General features: G+C 47.0%; 1 pseudogene; it reads right to left on the reverse strand.

Annotated features, from left to right (window-relative positions):
• Positions 1 to 11,934: 11,934 nt before the first annotated feature.
• Positions 11,935 to 12,610, reverse strand: LOC125542799 (annotated as a pseudogene).
• Positions 12,611 to 12,829: the final 219 nt, after the last annotated feature.

Consider the following 12,829-nt stretch of genomic DNA (forward strand, 5'->3'; position numbering starts at 1 on the left):
CATGGTTTCATGGATGGCCATCGGTGGCAAGGTGATGAAGATGACTATGAAGTCGTCCATGGGGGGCGGGAAAGAAATGAGGAAGGGCAGCAAGACAACCACCGTAGCGAGGGCGGGCGAGAAGACGAAGAATCTCCAGGACATGATCACGACGGTGATGCTATACACAATCATCATGTAGAAGATGCCGGACATGATGATGAGGAAGATCAAGACGAAGGGCATGATCATGAAGATGAAGATGCCGGAGCAGACGACGATGGAGGCTGGGTGCAGGACCCTCATATTCAAGAGCTGCTTCTCAAGCAGACGGATAACGCAAGAGCTGCCGCCCGAGAGAAAGCCAAGCTGGATCAACTGGAAACAGACGCGGTTACTCCATTGTATGAAGGATGCAGGCCCGAGGATACCCGCTTGAAAGTAACTCTCATGGCTCTGGAGATGAAGGTAAAACACAAAATGACCGACGCATGCTTCGACGAGAACATGTCATTCTGGCACGAACGTCTTCCCAAGGGGAATAAGTGCCCGACCAGTTTCGGGGAGGCGGGAAGGAACAGACCTACGTAGAAGCTGCCGCGGAGGCGGAGCCATGTCACTGGCTGTCGCCGTTGGTGCGAGCGCCGACCTAGCGCGCGCGTACGTGCATGCTTCCTCGCTGTTGCTGGTGCGGCAGCCCCACTGAGCGGCCACAACCGCGAGATTTGGTTGATCTCCTGCAGCTGCAGATGCAGCTACGACCGGATTGAATGCCCAACCGAACCGGCGCCCGTAATCAACACCCCCGATCGACCGACGGATCACGGATGGATCGAGGCACGGCCGCGTTCGTAGTACTCCCTCCGTTTTTATTTAGTTCGCATATTAGCTTTGGTCAAAGTCAAGCTTTACAAACTTTGACCAAGTTTATATATAAAAATATTAAGATATACAATAACAAATCAACAACATTAGATTTATTATTAAATGTACTTTCACATCGTATAGATTTATTATGATAAATGTTTATATTATTTTTTATAAATTTGGTCAAACTTTACGAAGTTTGACTTTAGTCAATTCTAATATGCAAAGTAAATAAAAACGGAGGGAGTACCTCCGATAGGGCGTACTGCTGCTATGTGGGGGAGATGCCCACCACGTACGCGCACACGCGGCGACCGCTCCGCCGGGGAAACGCGAGCTCTGGGCCAGCATGCGCGCCGACGCTGCGGCGGGCGGAGAGACTCGCGGCGTTTGATTTGCTTGTGGCGCGCGGGGAGTGCACCACAGAGGGGGCCAATCAGGCCAATCATGTATGACGCCCGTGTGCGTCATGTAGTGCAGGCTTCTTCGCTGAAGGAACCTCCAGATGGGCCGGCCCAATTGACGAGCTTCTTCTGTTTTGTTTTTTCCCTTCGTTTTTTTATTTCCCTTTTTCTTTTTTCAGATCTTGGGTTTTCTTCTTCTTTTCTACATTTTCTTTTTCCCTTTTTATAGGTTTGTAGTATATGATGAAATTTTTTCAAATGCACACTGCACTTTTTTTAGCATATGGTGAACTATTTTTGAATGCACACCGAATCTTTTTTTAGCATATGGTGAACATGTTTTTTCAAAATACACGCTTAGATATTTTTTATATACGTTGAAATTTTTTTGTATATACATTGAACATTTTTTAATACACACCAAACAATTTTTATATATATGGTGAACTTTTTATAGAACACAAATTTAACAGTTTTTGAATATATTTTTTCTATTTCTTCATATGTTATAAAATTTTCTAGCTTCTAAAAACAGCAGTTGTTTTTTTGTGTGAAAAGACAACTAAAAACTCAAAAAAGAAAAAAAATTAATTACAAACCTCTTCATGGGCAAAGTGGGCCGACCCATTCGTGTAGGCTTCGGCGAAGCCACTCCTAGTTGATGCACATGAAGTTTTCTAAAAAAAAGTTGATGCACACGAGCGTCAACTAGGAGCTCTCGGCCAATTAGACATGAGGGTTACTTCTCTCAAGCCTACCTGGGCCTGCCGATGGCCTTTCAGAACCCAGCCCAACCCAGCCTCCTTGACAGTTCAAACCAACCCAAACCAATAGGTTCTCATTCATACATACATAAAACAAACTAAATATCTGCTGGGCTAGCTACCCCTAAAAAAAATCTGCCGGGCTAGCTTCATGTACTAACTTTTCTATTTCCCGTTGAGGTTTCTTTTTAAATTCAGCCTTAAACTAACTAATCAGGAATTGATACGTGCGTTAGTTGGGGATATTGCTATGTACATGGGTTGCATTTGCCTTGCGAATTTATCAGTCGATTGGTGGTGCAATGATTCAGATGATGGTTTCACATATTTTGTTTGACACGCTCTCTCTCCCGTGCGAAGGGTTATGTCGAGTCCAACACTGTCGTACATGGCCATAAAGAACATCTTCTCCCCCCCCCCAATGCTCCATGCTTCACCTCCTTCTCGTCCTCCCAGCCCTGGCGTCAAGCTCTTGTTCCCCTTCCAACGCCACCCACCGAGGCCGATGTCCTCTTCTGCGCCGCTGCTGCAATCAGTGCTTCGGCTATTGAGGAGCATGGTTGTTGCGGTTCTTCCCATGGAGGCCTTCGAGACGGCGATTAGGTCGCGAGTGAGCTCCCTTTATGAAATCTGGAAGTCGAGGAGCCCTCGAATGGTGACGACGACAACTCTGCAGTGCCAAGGTACAACCGCCGCATCAATATGCACACTGACGCATACAAGATGGACAAGATCAACACCGAGATGATAAATGGCGAGCAAGAAGCAACTATAGGGCACACTAGCTCATGGAAGGTCAGAATGTGCTTTATCAGATGGGAAACATGCATATGGATATGGATAACATTATAACAAAAACCTTAAAGAAAGAACTGGAAGGAGATAAGATGTCATTGTCAATTATTGGGCTTAGGGAATCTCGAATGGCAACCAACAAATTTTTTCCAGCATCCATTCGCGGGTAGGCGGGACCAGTCCGCGGACACGGATGCGGGAGGACACCATCCAACCGTAGCATGTATATGTCCGCCAGTAAATTTAAATTCAAATGTACGCTGATCCACACATCGCGTCGGATCACACCCGTTCCGGATCGCATCCCCGATCACAACCAAAAGAGGCAAAAATGCATTAGTCCGACATGCCATGCATTTCTGCCCTGCCGGACCGACCATCCCAGCAAGGTGCTCCTCAATCAAGGAGGCGTCATCGCCGCTGCGTAGGCAGTCTCTGCGTCCGCGTCCGCCTCCGCCACCACCAACTCATCTTTTTTCTCTCGGCATTGCAACAAACAGCGTGCAGGCACCCATCTGCTCCTCGTCCGGACGAGCTACGACGAAGAATACATGAAGAAGAGCGGTGTCACGTTAACGTCGATGATGTAAGGAACCGTACCAGTGGGGGTTCCGAGCTGCTTGGCGGTGTAGTAGTACGGAGGCTTGTAAGGCTTCGGCCACGACGCCATCTACACTGTGGGCGCGCCCGTTTGGTGATGTCTACCACGGCCTTGTTGATCGCCTCGTGTGCCACACCCTCCACGCCCATTACCACCACCGGGCCCACCGGCGGCCCGCTGCCTTTTCCCTCCTCCTTTGCGGCCTTTGCTTTGGCACGACAATTTTGCCGTGTCTCCGAGCTGATCTTTCGGGCGAGCGTCGTGCTCGGATCCTTCGGCACCTTCGCTGGCTCCATCTTCGATAGGTTCTTTGACGGTTCCATGCATCAGCGGTGGAGGGAAGAAGAGGGTGGGAGAAAAGAGTGGGAATTGGGCGGAGAGCGGTGGGGAGTGAAAGAAGAGAGTGGGGGGAGGGGGGGGGTTGGTGCGGAAACAATGCGGAATGCTACAAAAGCGCGGGCTCCGCCTTCTTTTTGGATGGGCAAGGGGCCGGAGAGCGACATTTTGTGTGTCTAGACTTCCGCAAATATTCCCTACATTTGTCTTCGGTTTGTGTAAGAAATTAGGTCCGGACCGTTCAGCGAACCGATACAGGACCATGTTGGATGGCTTCTGTGATCCAGACAACATAGTCTGGACAGTTGTGGAAGGTTTACGGGTCGACGTTGAAGATACCCTGTCATATAGTAGTGTTTCCAATCATTTCTAGAAAAGGCCGCAACTATGTACAGGAAAAAGAAGCTGGAAACATGTTTGCCACGATGTTGATAGTGATGGTTGTGCATTGTGTGCACCATATATGTGGAAGCGGATCCCCTGACGTGCCGTGGCGTCCACTGGCATGTGGCCCCGGGCCCACACGTCAGTGGGGCAACGTCAGTGGGACGGACGTCAGAGGATCCAGCTCCCATATATGTACCCCATCGTCCACTTGATGTCGTGTTTGTTGCAGAGATCAGACTCATTTTATAGTGCGTTGACGTATGTGTATTATATATCATCTCGTTTCACTTTGGTTCCAAGTAGATTTGTCTAGGCGAATCAACCTGCGGTTGAGTTGGTTAGGTGGACAGTGGTATCCCCAACCCACCAGGGTTCAAATCCTGGTGCTCGCATTATTCCTGGATTTATTTCAGGATTTCCAGCGATGCGCTTTTAGTGGGAGGAGACGTTCCCGTCGATGACGAGGCGCCTACGATGGCTTTGTAAATCTCAAGATGATATGTTGGCTCAAGTCTCTCGGAGGTGTTCATAGGGGTAGGGTGTGCGTGTGTGCATTCATAGGGGTGAGTGTATGCGCATGTATATGAGCGCTTGTGTCTGTACTGACGCTAAAAAAAAGTAAATTTGTCTAGATATGAATATATGTAGACACAGTTTAGTGTTAGATACACCCGAATATACGTAGACACAGTTTAGTGTTAGATATACCCGTATTTATACAAATCTAAAACAAATAATTTGGGACGGATATAATGCTTTACAGTGATAGATCTTGTATATATCCTCCTCCACCTTCCAACCAACATCGAGGGGACCAACAAGAACGTGCCAACATCAGCGAGGTAGACGGTTGGTACTACATAGCAGGATAGAATAGATGAACGCTTTGTTTTCATGTGGCTTTGGCAAGAGAGTGCAACCAACAACTCACGCACGTATGGGGTGCGTGATGGAGTGAGTGTTGGATGGTGACGCCGTGCGACTCTCGGGCTTATGTACATATCATGGATCAACGTCGTTTCCAGCTAGGCTAGATAGCGTGTGATCGGAAAGCAGAGTGGATATCTATGCACGTGTGTCATAACGGAAAGCAAAGGTTACCCGCAAAATCTATATCTTTAATCTCTAATAATAAAAGAGCTATTGCTTCTTACCGCCGTAATTTCGTTCATTTTTGATCCGTCCTTCGTCATTCACTTATTATTTTCTATATCTGAGATAGTTCATAGGGGTGAGTGTATGCGCATTCATAGGAATGAGTACTAATCTCTCTACGGTAAATCTAACCACCAGTCGACTGATGGTTTGCAACTGGCGCGTACGATCGCTCCCGCCCGCCTGCTTCGCTCCCTTTCCTTTTTTTTCCTTGTGGGCTAAAAAGACGCACCAGTGGGGATCGAACCCAGCCCGGCTGGGATTTGTTTGAAGCGAACAACCAACTCACCAAACCTCAATTGATGTCCTTTAAATGAAAATTAACTATGTGGCCTTTCTACCTCCTGCATGTTGGCCATTGGTCCCCCACCCCTCTCTCCATGTGAATGCAAGTGTTGTCTCCCTCCCCATGTGACAGACTGCCTGGTTGTAGAGTGAGAGAGAGAGGGAGACGTGAGAGATGGATGAGATGACATGACCTTTTTCAGACATACACCATACATGCATGTTTGCATGGTACTGCATGAGCTGGCCTTTTTTATGTGGGCATGCATGCATGTCGTATGCGGCTCCATGAGCCCATGCACAAGTAAGTCATTTTTCTCTATGTGCAGATGGATAATCAGGGCCATTTTCTCTATGTGTTTTTGTACATGGCAACTCCAACCAGGAAACACAAATCTTGTTCTTTTTGTTTGCGTTTTGTATATTTGGGTCACTAAAATGGAGACCGGACCGACGTACGCGTCCGGACAGAGCCATTAAACCCAACGGTGCTGCTCCAGCTGGTGAGAAGTTCGTCCCGGCATTTCACTGAACACCAAGTGGGGGCGGCACCTCCCAAGGCAAAGGGCGGCGATAACTTATGTGCCTCGGTGCTGATAACTTTGGCGAGGGGGTGATAAAATGTACCCATGACAACGTTAATGTTAATAGCACGGTAACTCACTCATCGCAAACCTGATAACTTATGTACCCAGGTCCTGATAACTTTGCCGCCGGTGGGGGCCGGGGGGAGGGGGAGTGCTAGGGTGGTTGATGAAATATACCACCGTTAACTTTTGTGTGAATAGCATGATATCTCACACGTCGCACACCTGATAATTTATGTATCCCGGTCCTGATAACTTTCGCATGGGTGTGTGTGTGGGAGGGGGGGGGGTTGATGAAATACCCCCTGGTAACTTTTATGTGAATAGCATGGTTAACTCACATATCACAGACCTACTAACTTGTGTACATCAGTCCTGACAACTTTGGCATGGGGGGAGGGGTTGATGAAATATCTCCTCGGTAACTTTTGTGTGAATAGCATGGTAATTCCCACATCTCAGACCTGATAACTTATGTGCCTCGGTCCTGATAACATTGGCAAGGGAGTTGTTTAATAACATACCCCGACAGCTTTCGTGTAATTTTTTGGTACTATACACATCATATACGTGATAACACATGCACAATCACCACAATAACTTTAACCCAAGCTGATAAGAAGGTTAGAACGTTTATGCCCCGGTAATATCTGTGTAAACAACGTGGTAATATATGTAGCACATGTGTGATAAATTCTTAGCCTAGAACTGGTAACTTTTGATCCAAAATAAAAGTCGTCGAAACATATCAACATAGGATCCAGTTTTGATGCCTTCTTCGTGGTGTTTTTTTATGAAAACGATTTTTTGATCAGATCGAAGATTTGAGCTACAAAACATTTTAAAGTTTGAAAATAAGGGGGAATCAAGGATGACATCAACTTTTCGGTCTTCTAAATCATTGCACATGGGAGAATTGGAGGACCACTTTTTATGCCCCGGTAATTTCTATATAAATAAGATGGTAACTTATGTATCATATATGTGATAACTTACTTAGTGCGGGTTTGGTAACTTTTGACCCGAAAAAAAGTCATCGAAACATATCAATATGGGATCTAGTTTTAAAGGTCTCGTCGTGACGAATCTTTTATGTGAAAACAGTTTTTCAACCGGAGCGACGGTTTGAGCTACAAAACGTTTTGAATATAAATTTTTAGATGAAATCTTTTTTTTTCTCGATGAGGTCAACTGGGCCTGGTCTGAAGCCTTGCACTTACCCGGGTCCACAAAATCTTTCGGTAATGGACCAATTTCTGTTAGAATCGAACAAGAAACCCGAAAACGATCGAAGAAAACTGGAAAAGCGGGACGATCGAAAGAATCATAGCGATCGTTTGAATCTGTCGCTAACGACCAGTTGACTGGTCATTAGCATAGTCGGGTCTATATATCCGTCCGTCCGTAGAACTTTCTATACATACAATAATCTGTTTCCTTTTCCCGTCACGCTGGTCTGCCCTCCAACATGTGCCTCGCCCTGCGTGCGATCCTATGAACGAAGCAGGCCCACCTAATAGACTGGATGGCCTCAGCCCGTCTAAACACAAAGACGGCCCAGAAAAATGTACTCCCTACGTGGCCTATATGGCCTGCTGCTGCTTGAACAAATTTCAAGATGAAGGATACACACGCTGCCTGGACCAGAAGTTGAGATGCATGGACGGGGGAGACGAGCTCGACGCTGCCGGCCATCGCCCGACGGCATTGACGACCACCAGAGAGAAAGGACGAGGTCAATGGCAGCAAGCGAGAGCAAGACAGGCAGGCCGATATTCTGCAGAATGAAGCATTCGACGAAAAAAAATGACTCTAAGACGGCCGGAGTATGAATGGACTGTGCGCCATGCTGTGACGCGACGGCGTTACTTAACACGCACACACGCTGGCGTCGAAGCAGTCGAGTCTCACGCATCTCAAGCCACTGTTTGAATCCCTATATATTGTACATAGTTAATTGCATGTTTGTGTTTTTTTTGCAAGGAAATTGCATGTTTGTGTTTGATGGATCAAGAGTGTTGTTTGTGCCCAGTAAGATCTTTTTCTTCAGCCACAAACGTCCCTGCTACCAGGTTGGTTTACTGCTGCTCCTTATACTCTAGATTGTTCTACTTTAGATTTTAGTGTGAACTACCGAAAAAACAATGTTAACTAATTATCTGAGACTAACATTACTATTCAACTATATCAATTTATTTGTGTTGAGTATATACTGTGTATTGCATATGTATTGAATTTGTGGCCCACCTCCTAGTTTTGTATAGTTAAGATAGAGGTCTTCCCTTGTATCATATATACGTGCACCAGCACCCTATCAATACAACGTCTATTGTATTGCAAACTTTTCTGTCTACATGATATCAGTTTCCTAGGTTTTTTTTTCTCACCTCCCCGCGCCAGCCGCCGCCGCCGCCGCCCAGCCGCCGCCTCTCGCGCGCCCTACGCGCCGGCCGCCGCTCCTGCCTCGCTGTGTTTCCTTCGCATGGCTTCATCTACGCGCGTGCGCCCGTGTGTTCACGCTCGCTGGATTCCCTTGCACTTCAGATCAAGCTGTGACTCTTCCACTCCAGATCGAGTTGTTCCTCATGGTTGTATACAAGCATGTACGCATGGATTGCTAGTTGTTGCCAAACTTGAGCTTCGTATACAAGCGTGTTCACGTGGATTGCTAGCTATTGCCAGGCTCGATCGAAGCTCCTGCTGCTTCCGCCTGATCCGCCCGCTGGTGCGCCCCGTCTCCTTCCTTCCCAACGCTCGTCTCTCGCCGCCGCCGCCGCGCAGCGCCTCCCTGCGCGCGTGATACGTCCATTTTGCATCATACTATTATATCAATATTTATTGCATTATGGAATGTTATTCATTTTATGTCACAATATTTATGGTTATTCTCTCTTATTTTACAAGGTTTACATAAGGAGGGACAATGCCGGCAGTTGGAATTCTGGGCTGGAAAAAGAGCAAATATTAGAGACCTATTCTGCGCAACTCCAAAAGTCCTGAAACTCCACGGAACATCTTAAAATAAATAAAGAAAAATCCTCGCCAAAGATGAAGGCCAGGGGGCCACACCCCGCTCACGAGGGTGGGGGGCGCGCCCCCCTAGGGCGCGCCCCTACCTCGTGGGCCCCCTGGTGGCTCTCCGACGTCCATCTTCTCCTATATGAAGTCTTTCGATGAGAAAAAAATCAGGAGGAACTTTTCAGGACGAGACTCCGCCGTCACGAGGCGGAACCAATCTAGAGCTCCGGCAGAGCTGTTCTGCCGGGGATACTTCCCTCCGGGAGGGGGAAATCATCACCATCGTCATCACCAACGCTCCTCTCATCGGGAGAGGGCAATCTCCATCAACATCTTCACCAGCACCATCTCATCTCCAAACCCTAGTTCATCTCTTGTATCCAATTCTTGTCTCAAAGTCCGGGATTGGTGCTAATAGGTTGCTAGTAGTGTTGATTACTCCTTGTAGTTGATGCTAGTTGGTTTATTTGGTGGAAGATCATATGTTCAGATCCTATATGCATATTATTACCCCTCTGATTATGAACATGAATATGCTTTGTGAGTAATTACGTTTGTTCCTGAGGACAAGGGAGAAGTCTTGCTATTAGTAGTCATGTGAATTTGGTATTCGTTTGATATTTTGATAAGATGTATGTTGTCTAGCCTCTAGTGGTGTTATGTGAACGTCGACTACATAACACTTCATCATTATTTGGGCCTAGAGGAAGGCATTTGGAAGTAATAAGTAGATGATGGGTTGCTAGAGTGACAGAACCTTAAACCCTAGTTTATGCGTTGCTTCGTAAGGGGCTGATTTGGATCCACATGTTTTATGTTATGGTTAGGTTTACTTTAATACTTTTGTTGTAGTTGCGGATGCTTGCAATAGAGGTTAATCATAAGTGGGATGCTTGTTCAAGTAAGAACAGCACCCAAGCACCGGTCCACCCACATATCAAATTATCAAAGTATCGAACGCGAATCATATGAACGTGATGGAAACTAGCTTGACGATATTCCCATGTGTCCTCAGGAGCGCTTTTCCTTATATAAGAGTTTGTTCCAGCTTGTCCTTTGCTACAAAAAGGATTGGGCCACCTTGATGCACTTTATTTACTTTTGTTACTTGTTGCTCGTTACAATTTATCTTATCATAAAACTATCTGTTACCACTTATTTCAGTACTTGCAGAGAATACCTTGCTGAAAACCGCTTATCATTTCCTTTTGCTCCTCGTTGGGTTCGACACTCTTACTTATCGAAAGGACTACGATAGATCCCCTATACTTGTGGGTCATCAGTCAGCATAGAGGGACACCTGGGAGCAACATCCGGGCCAAACCGACAGCTACATCCCCTCCGTGTAGACCCGATGCGTCCGTTTCCCCCCTCTAGGTGCCGGCGGCGGCGCCGTCCGTTAGGGGGGCCATGCCCCGAAGATGCGTGCCGCCTCTTCGGACATGCCACAACACCACCCGGTTGTGGTAGGTCATCCCATAGAAACGTTTGGGAGCAACGTCCCCTCCGTACAGACCCGATGCGGCTGTTTCCGCCCTCCAGATGCCGGCGGTGGCGCCGTCCGTGAGGGGGGCACACCGCGGATGTGAGGGGGTCACACTCCTAAGACGGGTGCCGGGCGTTTGCAACCGCCACTAAACTTCTGTCGGCATAGCTGTTTTTGATTTTAATAAAATATAAGGACCTATATTCAAAAGAACATGACGGCACATTATTAATGTGCTCGAAAAAATACAAACTGTATACATATATTCATAATCAATGGAAAAAATTACAAACTACATATATATATATTCATATAATACATAAAAAGCATAAAAACATATGTAAAGAAAGCATAAAAACATATGTAAAAAAGCATAAAAACATATGTAAAAAACACATGTAAAAAAAACTATGCCGTCGGCATAGAGACGACAGGGCTTTGGTGGGCACCGTGCCGCGGATCGGTGACGTGGCGCCTATTCCGACGGCTGCCGTCGGCATATCTACGCCGCGGATCGGTGACGTGGCATGCGGAGATATGCCGATGGTCGCCGGTCCTGACCATCGGCATAGGTTTGATGGCGTTAGCCGCTGGTCACGGGCAGGGTCGCCGGGCCCACAGGTATGCCGACGGCTGCTGTCAGCGTGTTTGCATCTAGGTCGACGGCCGTTCTGTGCCGATGGCTACCGTCGGCGTAGATCGGTGTAGCCCGACGGCCAGGATAAGCCGACGGCCAGGACTGGGCTATCGGCATAGCTCGAAGTAGGCTGACGGCAGCCGTACGCATAGTTTTGGCCGTCGGGGTAGGACCGTTTTCCGGTAGTGAACTATAATGATTGGATTTGTCGTGAAACATCTAAAGACCAAACCCCTTTTGGAGTAGACAGAATCCTTTCCTAAAGGAAAAATGTTCCTTTGTTGGACTTTTGATCCACCGGAGTTCATATTTTGCACTTCTCTACACACATGTCAGTGAACATGAGGAAGGATAAATGGGCTGCATATATCAAAAAGAATTCTGACAACATGATGGCAGTTATGCATGCAAACAGGTGCATAAATGCATTTAAATCAGATGCAAAGATGGAAACATATATTTTCTAAGATTTTGGTTACTTTTAGTTATTTTATACCATAGAATCAACTATACAATGTACCTATATGCTTTTTAAGACACATCATTTTGCATCGGTGCTAACGAATTTCTCTCTCTGTCAGAGGGGATGCGACTACTTATTCTTTTGTATGTTTGATTGAAATTTCTCGATCATCACGGAACTTCACTTTTATTCATTAACGATGCATTTCGCATAGGCACATACACCATTTTATTTAGCTTGTGCGCACCCCCACAAATTAAGAGGCAGATGCATGACACAACATAGTAGCTACTCATTTGCTTGACTAGGCGTCTGGGTATGCGGCCACATCCTTGCAGACATACGCTCCATCTCCGGACGCATCAACGACGATGGGTAGCCTGCAGACCGCTGTGATGCTCGCCGCCGTCAGCTTCACCACCTCCCTCCGGCAGCGTGGGAACGCTCCTGTCCCCGCCTGTCCCTCCTGCACGCCATGCTCCTTATACATGCTGTCCAACATGCTGTAGAGGGCACCGCACCTGCACCACTCGCTGATGTCGCGAGCTGCTGGCAGCAGTCCCTTAGGACAGCCTCGGGCACCTTGCTGCCATTGCATTGGAGCTTCAGCACTGGATGACAGCCAGGGAGCGCGGGCACCTGGAAGGCCTGCCCCGGATAGCACATCCAAGGACCACTGTTAACGCTCCATGCGTCATACTCGGCTGCTATGGGTGTCGCCATGAGAATACATAGTAGGAGCACCGAGAACACGGTCTTCATCGACATTGTTCCTCTGCGCACGAACTTTCTGTCTCTGATTTATCACTATATTAATCAATTGTGTATATGGATAACTACACTCTTGATCTCTTAACGGTTTATATAGCTACATAAAGCTAAAAAGGTGCAAGGAAACAGACATATAAGTTGTTCATGATCTGCGTGGGTGGCTTGTGTCTAGTGCCTATGGCTTGGGCTTCCACGTCATTGTTCTTGATCCAGTGAGGTGATGTATTTTGGCATGCATCTAAACATTGTGATTACAACCCATAGTTTGTTAATCGCACTACTAAAAAGCTAGGA

This window comes from Triticum urartu, chromosome 3 (genome assembly GCF_003073215.2).
Source record: "Triticum urartu cultivar G1812 chromosome 3, Tu2.1, whole genome shotgun sequence".
NCBI lineage: Eukaryota > Viridiplantae > Streptophyta > Magnoliopsida > Poales > Poaceae > Triticum > Triticum urartu.